Genomic DNA, 13456 nt, shown 5'->3' with positions numbered 1-13456 from the left:
TCTCTCTCTCTCTCTCTCTCTCTCTCTCTCTCCTCTCTCTCTCTCTCTCTCTCTCTCTCTCTCTCTCTCTCTCTCTCCTCTCTCTCTCTCTCTCTCTCTCCTCTCTCTCTCTCTCTCTCTCTCTCTCTCTCTCTCTCCTCTCTCTCTCCTCTCTCTCTCTCTCTCTCTCTCCTCTCTCTCTCTCTCTCTCTCCTCTCTCTCTCTCTCTCTCTCTCTCTCTCTCTCTCTCTCTCTCTCTCTCTCTCTCTCTCTCTCTCTCTCTCTCTCTCTCTCTCTCTCTCTCTCTCTCTCTCTCTCTCTCTCTCTCTCTCTCTCCCTCTCTCTCTCCCTCTCTCTCTCCCTCTACCCCTACTTCATGTATAATTCTTTGAAATTCAATCAATTATTTCCCAAAAAATTAGAAAAATTAGAAAAACCGGTTTCCAAAAAGATCAGTAACAAAAACTATACACATCATGGCGCTCCCCGGAAAATTCTACCCCTACTTCATATACAATTCTTTAAGATTCGGTCAATTAATTCCCGAAAAATTAAAAAAATTTCGGTACCGGCTTCCAAAAAGATCGGTAACGAAAAATTATACACTTTATAGCACTCCCCGAAAAATTCTACCCCTGTTTAATCTATAATTCTTTGAAATTCGGTCAATTATTTCCCAAAAAATTAGAAAAATTAGAAAAACCGGTTTCCAAAAAGATCAGTAACAAAAACTATACACATCATGGCGCTCCCCGGAAAATTCTACCTCTACTTCATATACAATTCTTTAAGATTCAGTCAATTAATTCCCGAAAAATTGAAAAAATTTTGGTACCGGCTTCCAAAAAGATCGGTAACGAAAAATTATACACTTTATAGCACTCCCCGAAAAATTCTACCCCTGTTTAATCTATAATTCTTTGAGATTCGGTCAATTATTTCCCGAAAAATTAGAAAAATTAGAAAAACCGGTTTCCAGAAAATCGATAATAAAAAACTATACACATAGTGGCACTCCCGGAAAATTCTACCCCTATTTCATATACTTATGGTAAAAATTCGGTTCAGGGGTTTGAGATTCGGTCAATTATTTCTCGAAAAATTAGAAAAATTAAAAAAACCGGTTTCCAGAAATTCGGTAACAAAAAACTATACACATAGTGGCACTCCCCGGAAAATTCTACCCCTATTTCATATACTTTTGGTGAAAATTCGATTCAGGGGTTTGGGCTGGGCGTTGATGAGTGAGTGAGTGAGTGAGTGAGTCAGTCAGGACATCTTCCTTTATATATATAGATATGGAATGTCGGAAGTGAAAAGGCATATATATAATGCGTATTATAATGTATACACATACACATATATACATGTACGCAATTATATGTATGAGTATGTATACATTGCATGTACATATGCGCATTATGTATTATGAACATAGGTTCTGAGTGTTAGCATTTTTATTTCACCGAAAGTGAATAATGTAAAACACACAACTTTTATTTTATATATATATATGTACTGTTTATATATTTATAATACAAAATGACAAATATATTTACAGTACATTTTTTCTCAACCGTCAAAATAGACGCTTCTGACATTTTACAGTAGTCAGCTCACGATCACGGTCTTACATACAGGTCTCTCAACTCGATAGAATTTCAGTGGTGGGGGTGACTCCGATATCGAAGTCATTTCTTGTGGTGTCGCTGCTATCGAGGGATGTCGATTTGACACGCGATTTGAAATACGTAACCTGTGTTGTCATTATCATTGCGTTAAATAGTGCACGCGTTCTAAAATTTGACGTGATGACAAAACGTGCATTGTACCGAAATGCAAAACAGGCTTTAAAAGCCTGAAAATAAAACGGTCGGTGTTTAAAGTGCCAACACATAGTGAACGGCTCAAAAAATGGCAAGCCGCGATTCCTAGCAAAAAACTGACGTCTTCGCATTATGTTTGTGAGGAACATTTTGAAGAGAAATACATTCTCAGAAAGTACGTCAAGCATGATGCGAACGGGAAAGTTATTGCAGAGGTAAGTTCCAGTCTCCTTAATTCATTTTATTCATTTCAATTCATTTTTTGCAATTCATTGCTTACAAAACCGAATGCTGTACGCTTTTATTCTTGTTTTGCTGTTGAAGATTGCATATAAACATCCTCGTCTACACGAATCAGCCGTTCCAACCATATTCGAGAACAATGAGCAAACTTTCGAATCAATACAAGAGTCTGACATCGTCAATGCTTTAGGGAATCAAGTTGCAACGTCTCCAATACATAATTCGTGTAATGTTACTGTTGCGAATGAATCATCGATTTTGGAAGTCGAGGCAGTAACTGGATTTATTGATCTGCCAATTGATATTGATATTGATATTGCCGCTGAAGGTGTATATTGCATAGTACTTTATTTCAAATAAATTAACATTTATATATTGGACTTTTATTACAGAAGTAGCAACCGATCTTGCTACAAATATCGCAAATGGGCCAATTGCTGCAGAAACTCCAGTTCTGACGACTCATGGCACAACTTTTAACATTTCATCAGTCACTGTCACCGAAAGTAAGTTTTATGAATAAAAAAAGAACTATATATACCTTAAAACATTTATTTAGTCAATACATAGCACATTTAGCACTATGTGAATTTTCCATGGCTATACTGCTATTAAAAGCTACGCATCTTAACATCCCATACAGCACAAAATATTTTTAAATATTTTTTAAATATTTTTTAAATATTTTTAAATATTTTTTAAATATTTTTTAAATATTTTTTAGGAAGATTAAAATAATTCACAAAAATAATTTTTAAATGTTTTTATGTCCGCCAGATTATGTCAGAAAAATATTTTCGAAAATATTTTTAAAAAATTATAAATAAATATATTCAATAATATTTGTAAATCTTTCAGAAATATTGCTTCAAAAAATAAATATGTTTAATCCAATCAGCAATAATTGTTTCACGTTTGAAAGATTTTTTTAATATTTGAAAAATATACATCTTTACATCTTACTTAGATCAATAATAAAAAATATTTTTTAAATATTTTGGAACGAGATTATAAAACAATAAATATGTAGATTTAAATTAATATTTAAGAAAATATTGTCTGGGTAATAAAGAAGAACATTTTTATAAATATTTTTAAAACATTCTTAAAATATTCTTAAAAATGTTACCACAGAAGGTTTTTAAATCATTTTAAAATATTCGTAAAACAATTTTAAAATGTTTCTTGCAATATTTTTACAGAAATATTCAAAAATATTTTTTGAAAACATTTTGTGCTGTATGGGATGTATTAGAATACTTAAGAACTACAGAAGTTTATCTTATAGTTCCTTATGCCATCCTCGTCTTCATCGTCGCATTGTCCTTGCCAAAAATGTGCGACGTGATCGATTGTTTGTATTTTTGCAGATGAATCAAGTGCACATCTCGACATCAGCGGAGGCTCTTCTACTACGCTACCTACGCCGTGGATTGTTGGTCAGTTAACCACACAACCAGATCAGGGCCTGGTATTTTGGTATTCAATAACGACGAAAAAACAAAATATCAACACTCCGGTAATCCAAAATATGTAACCCTCGACGAGCAAAAAAACCTACGTTATTACGTATATGGAACCTCGTTAATGCTGATGCAACGAATCTCGTGCAAAATTGGACAACGTGACAATGCTCCCAAGTATTTTGATCAACTTCCAATTCATGAGGCTGTGTTGTGGCATAGGCGAAGTTAATGTCCATTTTATGCAAGCAGAGGATGCATTCAAAATTATATTGATCAGTGGCATCACCGAGAATGTTCTTTGCTGTGTACAAGAAGAAGATGCGATTCTGTTGTAAGTTGAGAAACAAGGTCCTGCAAAAGGAAAGAAGATCAAAAAATCCGCATTATAAAAATCGAATCTGTGGCTTGTCAAACCCAGTTGACGAATATAAATTACAAGCGATTCGGAAAAAAATGTTTCGCGAGAGACGTGAGAAAAACCGAGCAAAATATCGACTTTCGACATTGAAGGAGTTACTGAAAGCCAAAGAACTCGAAATTGCTGCGATGGGAGATTCTACGCTGGAGAAAAGATGCTCAGAGTTGTCCGTCCCAATGGCTCAAAAAATAGCCATGAAAGAAATCATTGCAGCCGCATCGAAGAAAGATCGAAAGGTAGACGTTATACCGAAGATTGGCTCATGTTATGCATGTTAATGAACATACGGTCACCTGGGTACTATGAGTTTTTGCGAAAGAATAACGTTATGCCACTACCGTGTACACGAACAATTCGAGGTTACTTCTCTCTGATCAATACGAAATGTGGATTTGACAAAGATTTTGGCCAACTTCTCACAAAACACTTTGACACCAAAACACCAATGCAACGTCACGGGGTACTTTTGCTAGATGAGATTAATCTCAGAAAGTCTATTGCCGTCTGTTCGAAAAATCTTACTTACGTTGGATTGACGGACTTTGGCGATGATGGACCACAATCTTTGGATATAAATGAACAAGCAACTCATGGTCTCGTCATTATGTTCCAACCGCTCGCGGATAATATACCCAACCTATAGCTGTATTCGCATCAAAAATCCCGTGAAGGGCGACGAGCTCGCTAAATTGGTGGTGAAGGCAATTGCTTATTTAGAGAAATGTGGAGCCAAAATTCACGGAGTCATTTCGGATGGTGCTCATACAAACAGAAAAATGTGGTCTCTTCTGGATGTTAGAGGTTCACTTCACGAAACAAAAACGTGGTTTACTCATCCCCTTGACAATGAACGTAAAGTATTCGTCTTTTCTGACGTGCCACATGTGTTCAAAAATATCCGGAATCGCTTGTACAATAAACGTCGTTTGAGGTAAGTCGTATGGACATAAAATCTTTAATATATTTAATGAATATATGAGGCATTCCACGAATTTTCAGAAAGGTCAAAACTCTAACCATTTTTCTGAGTGCTGTAACTTCGAAATTAAGAATTAAATAATGAATAATTTCTTTCATGTCACGTAATATCTGGTTTGGAGCCTTTATGAATAGGATTGTATTATTATATACTAGCTGGTGTCCCGGGCTTCGCCCGGGAGTCGTTTTTCTTAAAACGACTTCATTTATGTTTGATTATCGTTATTAGCTAATTATAAATTTCGTAATCGAAAATTATATATTTTATAGTACTCCCCGGAAAATTCTACCCCTACTTCATATACAATTCTTTAAGTCTTTAATTCTTTGATATTATACAGACAGACAGACGTCCGGTACTTATAATAATAAATATATGTGTTAATACTAACAGATCTCACAATAAAAAAAATTGCAGATAAATTCAGAGGAAAAGTACATTGAATGGAGATTCTTCGAGATTTTATTTGACCTCGATACCAAGCATGTCGGAAATGCCAGAGCATGTCCGAGGCTATCTAAGAGACACATTCAATTAGATAACACTTCTAAAATGCGTGTTCGTCTGGCAACCCAGGTATCTATAGGAGAAAGGGGGGGTAGCCTCGGCCATTACTGAAATTCAAGTATACCGCGTACCTATGGCCATTGTTTAAACATTCTAATATGCCCTTCTGTATATCTCGACATATGCATTCCATTTACATGTTCGATTTGCTGTACAAATCATTAATCTAATATTTTTTGTTTGTAAATATCACATCCAGTTCTGTCCTCGTTGTTTCAATGTCACGATCCGAGCACGCAACGTACGTTATCTTTATCCGATCCAATTTAATGTTATTCTTTTTTATATCATAGATCTTCAGTAATTCTGTCGCGCAAGGGTTAGCTTTCTACTTATCTCAAAAATGTGAAGCACTTACTGATTGCGAGGAAACAATTAAATTTTGTAAACGTATGAATGATACATTTGATGCCTTAAATCGTAAAATGCCGAACGAAGGTCTAACACCCCAATCTCCGGACTTTAAGGTAATTTGTTTATCCTCGTTGTAGTCCTCGTTCTCGATCCTCGATGTAGTCTTGCTTCGCTTTATTTACTCCTTATATACTCATTGTGATCTTAAAATAAATAAAATCATCGATAGTTACTGTAAAGGTAGCACACGCACATTTCTGAACACTAATCTTTCAGATACTACAAGACTCTCTACAGTGGTTGAACGATTGGCAGTCTATTGTACTCACAGGCGAAATAAGTCCTGACGAATTTTTAACGGTGGAAACAGCTGACGGATTAAGGGTATCGTTAAAATCTACCATGGATATGTGCCATTATCTTATACAAAAATTTGATTTCAAATATTTGTTGACCGGCAAAGTGAACCAAGATAATTTGGAGGTGATTATAATTCATAATTGTAACTTAATTACGTTTATTGGTCAGTGCATAATACGTAGATCTTAAACACTGTTGTATAATTTATGATTATGTAATATGTACTGAAAAATAAAAACACTCTTCTTTATAAATTTATAAAATCGACCCCAAGCTATCGATCAAGCCTACTTAGAACTTGATGCGTTATTGAGATCTCAACATCTCGAGTACTCGCAACTCGTCGCGTCGCGTCGCGTAAAAGAGTCACGGTGCGGTCTTGCTTCGCGTGTACTTGGCGCAAGCACCACTGTGTCTTTTGATTTGTAACTTATCTATTGCAGAAATTTTTCGGCACGATCCGTCAAGCAGCAGGATGTAACGATCACCCCACTTGCCTACATTTTTACAGCTTTATAAATTGCTCTCAGTTTATAGCGTGATTAAACCTCCTAAGTACGGTAATTGTACCATCGTGGAGAAATCAGAGCCAAAGATCATAGTGTCCTTGAGTGATTTGAAAGCTTTAAATGGCGAAAAGTCGAAAACGAAAATGGCTAAGTATCGTGATGAAATTCGGCAAAATTGGACGCAGCTTTAGAACACGAAGAATGGGAGGCCGACGATCTCATTGAATATGATTTTGAGCTTTCCCCCACTATAGACTGTATAGTTTATTACGTTACAGGTTTCTGTCTTAATTAAGTTTTTCTTAAGCCAATCCGTCTTTTGTTAACTTAACGTAGGTAACTGTAGAACATACTAACTATAAAACATACGTAAGTAACCGTAGAACATATATAGATGCATGTAACTGTTAGAACGCTATATAACTGTAAAACATACTAACACGTCTTATTCTATTGTAGCAGCTTTGTTTAGCTTTGTCGGCAACTTTGTCGCTGTCGCTATCGCTATCGCCTATTGTGCAAGGGGCTTAACTTTCTTCGCTTTTTGGTATACATGTTTTGCGTTTGTCAACATACTAACCCGATTATATTGCACATACTTTCAGGATATTTATGCAAGCCGGTCCTTAAAAAATATGGTGCATGCAAAATTTGTCAAGAAGCTGTGGGATCAATTCTGCCTGCGCATCTTCCGTTTCTAAACTCATTACTATGAAAATCCCGTGGTGGTTGATCCATCCCAATTTAAAATTTTTCTGATCTTATACGGCATGTTGAAGCATGTTTCGCAAAGCATGCCTCACGCTTAGATGTTTTCGATTTAACTCTCGAAGACGTACTAGCAACATACAATTTTGCTTTCCCATGTAAAGAACACGGTTGTGATATTTTGTCCTCCGCGATTGTATATTACATCCGTTTGAGAATGAGGCAAAATGCACTCCAGGAAAACATGAAAATGAAAAAAAATTTGTTGTAAAAAAAAATTGTCGAAATTAATAAACCAATAAGTTTTTATTATTTAATACATTGTGTTGTGCTGTTTTCGGTTATTTGTACCTTCCCTTTTCATTCACGATCGACACGTGGAATTTTAAGGTATAGCAGTAGTTTTTATAAAATTTGTCTTGGTCTGCACGAAATTATTTTTGTATGCAAAATGCGATAAAAATATATTATTAAATTTTAAATTATATAAATATATATACAATTTCTACAATATAATTACGATATATATATATATCGTAATTATATTGTAGAAAAATTACGATATATATATATATATATCGTAATTATATTGTAGAAATTGTATATATGTATTTATATAATTTAAAATTATAATATATAATTTATTTATTTATTGTAAATGTATTATGAAAATTGTGGATTCTTAGATTACAATATTGTTGCATTTGCGGCTGAGTTCGTCAGCTTCGCCCGGTATTTTCCCGCCGCGGAGCGTCTTTAGCAACGGGCGTTGCTATGTGTTGTTTATTCGGCCCGACTGTCAGATACGTATGCGCTATGCGCTACTATTGCTCTCTCGCTCTCACAGAACATCCCCGATTGCAGCGACCTCATACGTTTTGACTTCGCCAAGCGAACCATCCCCACCATACGAGTTGAGAGACCTGTATGTAAGACCGTGCTCACGATCAACGCCTCTGACACTGAATTAAAATTAGCCAGCCCACGATTAACGCCTCTGAAACTAGTTAAATCTAGCCAGCCCACGATTGACACCTCTGGCATTTTATTTTGTCAGTAACGCCAGAATTGACGCTTGTGACATTTTATCAGTAGTCAGCTCACGATCAACGCCTCTGACACTGAATTAAAATTAGCTAGCCCACGATTAACGCCTCTGAAACTAATTAAATGTAGCCAGCCACGATTGACACCTCTGGCACTTATTAAAAATAACCAGGCTAATATCCCAGATAGCAAAACCTGTCGTTGCGAGTATAGCATCTCAGCTGACAGCCAAATGATCATATCGCTGCCGTTTTCTTTCGCGCACACACTCTCACACTTGTTACTACTCAACTTCTAACACTTCTTACGTGTATGCGTGCGTCAGTGACGCACAATGAAGTACAAGAGACATTTAGTTACAACTGTCATAAGTCATGACAGTTTCATAACCTCATGTCATGCTCATAACCTCTCGTCGATCAGCATGCTATCGCATGCTACCGATGCGTCCGGCAACACTGCGACTGCAGCACGTGGCGCGCCGAGTGAGCGAGAGAAAATATATCGTTTCTTCCTTCTCGCTCTGATTGTCAGCTGATATGATCGAGGCTGCTACAGTGTGGTGACTCTCGTACAGCACACAAGTGCGTGCCGTGTACGTGTGCGCGAGAGCACCGCGTACAACCGAGGCCCGTTTCTAATATTCCGTAACATTGCATTGGATATTTTTCTAGTATATATATGTATATATCATGTATTTGATATATATATATATATATGCGATGTCGGAAGTGTAAGGCATATATATAATGCGTATTACAATGTATACACATACACATATACATATACTCAATTATAGCGCCTACGCAATTATATATGTATAAGAGTATATATACATTGCATGTATATGCGCATTATGTATTATGAACATAGGTTCTGGGTATTATTAGTATTTTTATTTCACCGAAAGTGAATAATGTAAAATATACAAACTTTTATTATATATATATATATATATATATGTGTGTGTACTGTTTATATATTTATAATATAAAATGACAAATATATTACAATACATTTTTTCTCAAGTGTACAAAAGTAATGTTACAAAACTATATGTTTTGAATATTGAGAAAATAGAATGGGCCCCTCCAACGCCCATTCCGTGTAGAACGCAACCAATATATTTTTCCGTCTCTCCGATTGTAATTACAAATGATACATTTGTAATAATCAGTACCGTCAGAATAGACGCTTCTGGGATTTTATTTTGTCAGTACCGTCAAAATAGACGCTTGTGACATTTTATTTTGTTAGTACCGTCAAAATAGACGCTTCTGGCATTTTATTTTGTCAGTACCGTCTAAATAGACGCTTCTGACATTTTATTTTGTCAGTACCGTATATTAGAAATGTAAATTATTTTTTCTTTTACTGGCGTGACGTGAAAAACATTTATTGTCTGGGAAAAGGTGACAATTCATATTTTTCTACAATATCCATAAAATGACGTCTCATACGTTGTACGTCATTCGAATATTTTTCCTCACAAGGATTTCCTCCTAAGGCTACAGTTGTAGCGAAAGCGGCAGCATAAATTCCGCAAGACATACCGTCCGGTTGTCTTTGGACCTTTTCAAAAATTATATCACTTATGTTTATTTTTGGAAAACGTTTGCGAATATAAATTTTCTCCTGTTCTGCCAATTTTTTGTATGTACAGCCAGTTGGCTATCATACACATGAAGTTTAAATCCATCAAAGTAAATACATCGCCAGTGATGAGTACAAGTCCCTCCAATGATTTGTAAGCTTTTGTTACTGTCACTAGCTATAATCATGTCAGGATAATATATGTACTGAACGTTTTGCGTTTCGAAACATGTAGTTTCTCTTATGACACGTAAAAATAAATCTAATGGTTCATCAGTTACTTCGCTACTTGTGGGCAAAACATTCTCTTGTATTATATGAAAAGGAACAGTTACGTCATCCAGAACCTTTCTGCGTCTTGCTATATCATCTTCAGTTAAATTATAGCTATTGTCATAACTGATTATGATGCAATCATCATCTTGCTGTGATCTGTAACAGCGGCAGATGGTGCTTTTGTTGAAAAAACGTCACATTTTAAACGTTTGCTCTTTGGCACAAATTCTTCTAAAATTCCCTTTCAATACTACTTTCTCTGCTATTTTGCGGACTATTTGTTTTTCTACGCGCATCTTTAGCTTTTTAGCTTCTTTAGCTTCCATTATATATTGTGGATTTCTTACTGCCATATGTCTATTATGGCGGCTGTCCAAAATTTCTGGAAGCATGCATTCATAATAGAAACGTGTTAGGAAAGGCAGCATTTGATTTTTCCAAAAAACATCGTCTCTTTTCACATCCACTGTTTTTATACTTTCCGGTGTCCATATGGCGAAAATGCAATAATCTCGCTGCGTTATGTTTAACTGGCCTTGAATTTGATAAAAGAATCGATGATTTCGATTCATTTTATTTGCATTCTTTTTATCGAATATGCCCTTCAATTGAGACAATGTTTTGACAGCCACATCAGCTCTTAAATTTTCAGCTGACAAGGGACATTTTATCTCTACTAAACGTCTTCATCAATAAGTCCATCCGGAGAAGCACCCAAGAATGGATTTTCATAATCAATGAACAATCCGCATGGTGTGATGTTTTTGTTCAGTTTTACAGCCAACTCGTTTCTGGCAACTTTTTCGTTCTCGCGACCATATGTCATGGCTGCATTGTCGATGAACGAAGGATACAAAATGCTTTTTACAATCGCTGCGCAAGACGTTGTTGGTCTCATGCGACAGACAGCTCCAAAGTTGGATGCCGTTAACATTTCACGTCTCAATAATTGCCACAGTTCACATTCGCTTTGGTCTCTGTCTCCTGTTCAATTTTGTGTCTGTTTTCTGCGTTGTCCAACAACTTTTGCTTATGATTTTGCTCAAGTTGTTGGTATACGTCAGACGGAAGGTCTGGCTTTTGTGATTGCGGACCATAATAACGATCTGTTCCAGACTCTTGTTTAAATTTTTTGGGCTTGCCACGAATTGTCGATAATTTTTAGTCATCAAAACTTTTTTTTGTCGTCGTTTTTCTAAACTCTTGACAATCGGAGGAACATTTCCACACACGTTTTGGTGCACTTGCGTAGAACTTGTTGCGTATTATACTGCACAACAGCTCCCGCAATTCTCGTATTATAAGAACCTCGTAGGCCCAATTAATACGCTTTCCACCTATTTCTTTGCAGACTATGGATTTAAACAACTCTGCAGGATGTTTGTTAACTCTAACAACAAACTTCGGAATAAGCGCTCAAGTACATGATAGCACTCTCAATTTTCTGATATAAACCGTGCAACTTTAAATATGGCACCCAATTTTTTGTTCCCTTACGGTTTTCTTCGCATGTACGACCACGTTCCTTACATCTTTTATGCTCACCAAAAACGTGGCTAGAATGTTCAAGATATCTTTCTGCAATTCCACACCTTGGTTATGGTGAGGTTGTTTTTCTTCTCTTCGTAAGGCGGCTGCATTCAGCACTTCTCGCCGTATTGGTAAAATATTGCTTCTTACAACATTTCGTAGCTGTACAAAGCCACGCTTTCTATGGTGTTTTTGGCTGAACTGTCTCTGCCACGGCTCTTAGCTTCTTGCATAAATTGCGAAGCAAATGATTCGTGCATTCTATTTTTTTAACAGTTACCATTTGTTCGGAATATGGTGCGTTATTCTTAATGGACTGATATACGCTGCTATCGCCATCGGCAATAACCGTTTTATATATTAATCCCATGCATTTTCAAGGCTACATTTAAAGCCTTCTACAATGGCGTCGCTTTCCATACTTGTGGAGCTGGCCCTGCGGTCAAAATTTTTGTAGCACTTGTGACTATTTGGCTCGAGACCTTTTCGCTCCGCCATGTCACACACCGTGCAAAATTTGTTACGGATACCAACAAAAAGGACTTTCTGCGTGCGTAAACCAAGTATGGCACCAATACCGGAAAGTGAATCGTAAGCGTGGCCGTACGACCTTTTCATCCAACTACCATCCGCTACAACTGTTATATATGGAATGCCATTTATAGTTTCATTTCTCTCGAGGGCGAGTTGCTTTTCAAGCTCGCCTGCCATTTTCATACTTTCCATGGCTGTTTTTTCAAAATAATCGAGAACATTTTCTCGATTTTTTATGTACGTCTTTTCAGACATACAAGGAACATTTATACCCGCACAGAACTCTTCCAGTTGGGCATAACCACTCCCAACTGTTATAGTTGCGGCTACTGCACTATTATTAATATCTACATTTTCTGTGGGTTCTGTGGGTTCTGACCATATGTTGTCTTCATAATTGCCACATTTGGCATTTGAAGAACAACTGCGTCAGCAACCCACAACGACGAGAATTTACGAGTTTCCAATCTTTAAATTGGCACTCGATTCCTCGCGCATGGTTGTCAAAATTCTATGGATCTCGTTCCACATAAAAGATATGTCGACAATGCGACGGCCTTCAGGCAGATTTTCTTGGATACGATTTGCATCCATAAGGCCTTCATTGTCAATAACGAGATTTTTCGTTATCCTCGCTATGTGGAACTTTTTCTACAAACATACCTGGTATATTTTGCTCCATAGCCTCGCACTGTATTACCTCGGTACTGATATTCGAATCCATCTTGTCGCACAGTGTTTCCACTGATTCGACATATTCCATGGACTCGTTTTCAGTTACGTTGGTAAGCTCTGTACCTCTCTCCATCTTCAATTGCTGCATCTTTGCCACCTGCCGCCTGCAAAAACAAATAAACATATAATATCGAAATGCATTTTTTAAACATTACCTCGACAGATATCATTTTATACGAGAACAATTCTTTGCTTATTTATTTCATTATTACAAACTTATCATAAACGTTGAAATATTATGTCTACAACAATTAATATATCTAAAGTTAAGTACAGCCAAAACGTCTCTGGAAATTAAAGTAACCAGCTCACGATAACGCATCTGGTACTTA

The 13456-nt window shown here is 36.4% G+C and overlaps 1 pseudogene; it reads left to right on the top strand.

Annotated features, from left to right (window-relative positions):
- Nucleotides 1-1826: 1826 nt before the first annotated feature.
- On the top strand, nucleotides 1827-6996 carry LOC139787334 (uncharacterized; annotated as a pseudogene).
- Nucleotides 6997-13456: the final 6460 nt, after the last annotated feature.

This window comes from Temnothorax nylanderi, unplaced genomic scaffold, assembly GCF_030848795.1.
Source record: "Temnothorax nylanderi isolate EJ_2023f unplaced genomic scaffold, tnyl_v1.0 TNYL_tig1439_pilon, whole genome shotgun sequence".
In the NCBI taxonomy this organism is placed as follows: domain Eukaryota; kingdom Metazoa; phylum Arthropoda; class Insecta; order Hymenoptera; family Formicidae; genus Temnothorax; species Temnothorax nylanderi.
This window is presented reverse-complemented; position numbering and strand designations above follow the sequence as displayed.